This window comes from Xiphias gladius, chromosome 6 (assembly GCF_016859285.1).
Source record: "Xiphias gladius isolate SHS-SW01 ecotype Sanya breed wild chromosome 6, ASM1685928v1, whole genome shotgun sequence".
NCBI classification, from domain to species: Eukaryota; Metazoa; Chordata; class Actinopteri; order Istiophoriformes; family Xiphiidae; genus Xiphias; species Xiphias gladius.
The window spans coordinates 26,689,401-26,694,009 of NC_053405.1; positions in this window are offsets into that span (position 1 = coordinate 26,689,401).

Consider the following 4,609-nt stretch of genomic DNA (forward strand, 5'->3'; position numbering starts at 1 on the left):
GTGGCAGAGAGATCTACTGTAGTTAGCATGCTAACCTGCTAGCCCCGGCCAGTCCCGTCTTGTACTAGCACTTTGTACCTCAACAGACAATAATGAGTCACTAAAGCGTCCAGTCTGTCCTCAGTCCGACATAAGAGAAGGAAGAAGTAATAACTGTGAGTAGGCTATAAACCTGTGTTGCAGCCATCCTCTCTCTGCAACATCTTCCACTCTTTCCTCAAGCTCAGCTATTGATGCTGATTGATGCTCTCCCTCGCGTGGCTCGTCCTCCACTCCTGCCACCACTACACCTTCCTTGTCTCTCTGACTGGGCAGACTGGGTGTGAAACTGTTGTCGTCAGTCTGACAATAACCGCAGAAAACAACCTACCGGTTGCATAATCAGATTGCAAGGTAAACCTGCGTGGAAAACATTATTCCCAAATCCATGAAGGTTTGGCAAAATGTCAGCGACTGCCCTATGCCGAAGTTAGATTTATTCAAGCTAACGTTAGCTCAACGTGAGGGTGAGGGATGAAACTTGGTTGTGAGTGGCCAGTGAACGCAGTCCCGGAACACGCACTCAGCACACTCTCATGTGCACCCCAAATGACAGGTACACAGAGAGGGCCAGTAAAAACTTTATGGATTTTCTGACGGTGGAACGGCCCACCAATATTGTGGCTAACCGAGATTTGTCCCGATATGCCCAATGGCCAGTCCGACTACAGCACAAGGGAAGGGGAGGTGGGAGGAGCGACCACAGAGGTAATTTCCTTGTTTTGTTACGAAAGAGGTGGACACCCCAGCTTTCTGGTAATAAGCTGACCCCTGTTTGTTTGGAGTATGAATTTGACAGTTGGCCAATTCTTACACACTGCCCCTTTAAAATGTGTGTTTGAAGCATCTCTGCAGTATGACACGAAGACATAAGAGACAAAATGATCTTTTTGTCAACTGTTGAGTGAAATAAGCATGTGCAGGAAAACTGTGCTTGATCAAACACGTTTGTATTTGATCGTAATGTCTGTGCTTGACTGTAAAATACTAAGATAAAAAATAAAGCAGAATCTGCAAATGAACAAAACCAAAATTTCCAGCTTACGGGAATCGTCAGCTTCTGTATTTCAGTGGAAATAGCTTCTCTCTAAGGATCACTGAATAACACTTCTTAAGTTGTCACTGGAAGGCTAGAGTGGCCTAGAAAACGGAACGACGCTGGTGGCTGTCTCCTGAGACTGGCTGTTTCTCCCTCTGTTCACTTCACTTGACAGTTTTTGTCTCCGACATGCAGGGGCAAGGGCAGGAAGTGTGTGGCACCAGCTGCGACGAGAACCAAATTTGGGAGGCAAATGGCTGTGGCTGAGTGTCTCAAATGCTGTATGCAACCAGGCTTTTAAAAAAAAACTGAGATGTGATAGTCTGATGAAGTAGGGGGCATTTTTTTTTAACCACTTCAGTCAGCCAGGGAATGTGTTCAAGTTTACTTTCTATTAATCTAAGTCTGCGGATCCTAAATTTGGGTTTTCTGAGACCTCCACGTGTCCTTGAGGGGCTTCCCCAGCAGAGTTTAATATTACTTATGAGGAATGCCACTGTGGACCTCACCTAATTTCACTCACGTCAAACTGTTACATAATGTTCTTCAACAGCCTCCCAGATGAGGATGATCAGGGGCAGCATAGTATCAAATACAGTTCAATGATTTATTTTTAATTAACTGCGTGGTGGTGAAGCAGCCCACAGTCTATAGAAAGCCACAAAAAAAAGAGTCAGATACACGGTATCCGGTGTATATGCTGTAATTAAGGTTGATAATAAACTTTTACAGCCTCAGAAACATCCTCACTTGAATGTGTGACTGTACCGGCTGGATGCATCATGGAAGTGGTTGCTACAGCAACCGGGATCACGGGGACGGTTGATTCCCGTCGAGCCGTCGAGCATCAAGTGACTTTTATGATTCAGCCCGAGAAAAACCGACGGTAATACCCGCCAATGACCGCCGATCCATAAGCAATGTGTGGCGGTCAAACGATACAATGGTATGGGCTACAACAGTGAGGCGATCGGTCGACTCGTCGCCTGACATCTACTCTGGAGATCCGAGTGTATAAAGGCAGGCTGTACACAGATATCGCCGGGTAGAGTCCCAATTGGACCAGAGTGAAGCGGGATTTCCCAGTAGCTTACCTGGATGTACAGAGGCTTTCTGAGGAACCCCCATGGAAACAGACCTCTTGCCATGGCCAATGCAGAACATCTCACAACAGCTGCCGAAGGAGTAAATTCGCTGCACACTTTCATACGGTATCAAGCAACGCCTATTGGGCTAACCCTGGAAAATGTCCAAAAATAAAACATTAGTGATTCTGTCGCCGGCACCGCGGACGTGCGCGTTGATGCTGCGAGGCAGCAGACTGAGCTGCGCCGCGAACTGCAGCGAAGTCAGGCTCATATTGGCCATGCTCACTTCTGGGGCGTTCTGGTCAATCGCGGGGGGAAGATTGGTAACGCTTGGTGACCTCTTTCCATTTTTCCAAGTCCTGAGCTTTTCTTAAGTGAGGTTTCTCTCTTCGCGGCTGCCATTTATACTCATGTATGAAAACCACAAATGGTTATGTTGTCAACGAATAGGCGAGAAACGAAATTCCCCATAAAGTCCGATGTTGTCAGACTATCTGCTCATGTTTTGGTTCTATTCATTCGGCTTTGCCTGCAGTGATGAATCAGCAGAGAATTACAGTTAGGTCCATAAGTATTTGGTAGACTTTCAGCTTTAATTCAAAGGGTTCAACAAATATCACATTAACTGTTCAGGAATTGCAGCCATTTTTATAAATAGTTCTGCATTTTCAGAAGATCAAAAGTAATTGGACAAACCAACATAATTATAAATATAAGGATTACTTTTAATACTTGGATGAAAATCCTTTGCAATCAATGACTGCCTGGAATCTAGATCCCATGGACATCACCAAATGCTGAGTTTCCTCCCTTGAGATCCTTTGCCAGGCCTTTACTGCAGCCTTCCTCAGTTGCTGCTTGTTTGTGGGTCTTTCTACCCTTAGTTTTGTCTTCAGTAAGTGACTAGCATGCTCAGTTAGGTTGAGGTCACGTCACTGACTTGGCCATTGGAGAATATTCCATTTCTTTGCCTTGAGAAGCTCTTGTGTTGCTTTCGCAGTATGTTTTGGGTCTTTATCCATCTGTACTGCGAAGCGCCTTCCTGTCAGTTTTGCAGCATTTGGTGAATCTGTAAAGCCCTATCCACTTCAGAATTCGTCCTGCTACTTCTGTCAGCAGTCACATCATCAATGAACACCGGTGACCCAGTTCCATTGGCAGCCATACATGCCCATGCCATAACACTGCCTCCACCATGTTTGAAAGATGATGTGGTGGCTTTGGGTAATGAGCCACTCCTTTCCTTCTCCATACTCTTCTCTTCCCATCATTCTGGTACGAGTTCATCTCGGTTTCATCTGTCCAAAGAATCTTGTTCCAGAACTGGGCAGGCTTTTTTAGATGTTTTCTTGCAAAGTCTAATCTGGCCTTTCTGTTCTTGAGTGTTACCAGTGGTTTCACCTTGTGGTAAACCCTCTGTATTTACATTCATGAAGGCATCTCTTGATTGTAGACTGACAATGATACGCCTGTCTCCTCGAGAGGGTTCTTTACCTAACTAGATGTTGTGAGGAGTTTTTCCTCACCAAGGAAAGAATTCTGCAATCATCCACTTTAGTTGTCTTCCAGGCCTTTTGGTGTTGCTGACCTCACCAGTGCGTTCCTCCAAGTTTTTCTTGGGTTACTAAGGAATTACTTATGTTCATCATAACAAGCTTATGAGATGATAATATATCAATGAATGGAGCTATAATTAATAACCATATGGTATGTCAGGTCAGGGCTAGAGAATGTTGTTGCTAGAGGGACTGTTGTCAGAGGGCTTAGTAGATTTATAATATCACAGCCTGATACTTCACTGTAGTGCCTAACAATAGGTCAAAATTCCATTCAAAATGAATACTGGGCTTCCATTGGAAGGCTCACTCAACCTTTAGCACATTTCTCCGTGTATTGATAACATAAACTTACCAATGGGAAATGGCTGAATGCAAGTTATCAGGTCTTATTATGCTTGACTACAGCTGTCTAAAGTCAAGATTTTAGTTTATCAAGTGAGAAAACCTGTAGGTTAAAGATAGAAACAAGATTTAGCATGATGTGAACTTGTAGGGGAATCTCTCTGAGGCAAAAGTGGAAAGGAAACGCTGAATTCTCGTAATGTGAGTTGAACCTAGTAGCTAGCTTACTAAAGCCAAAGGAAACTTAAAATTCTTCCGTTGCTACATTAGAAAAGAAATGACCTACTCAAGCAACCCCAGTTCCCAGAATAGTTGGCTTCAGGGGAGACTTGTAAAGCCATGTTGGTTAAAAACAACAACAAAAGTGATTCCAGACTGTCATTGTCTCATAGATCTGTCTCATTGGAGGATGAGACAGATCTTTAGGGACAAGTCACAAGTCAACAAAAGAGGAGAGTAGAGAATTAAAAGCTGTCAACTTCAGAAGTAAAGTGTGATCATGAACCACCTCGTCCTTGTAGGGATTTATTTTTTTATTCATG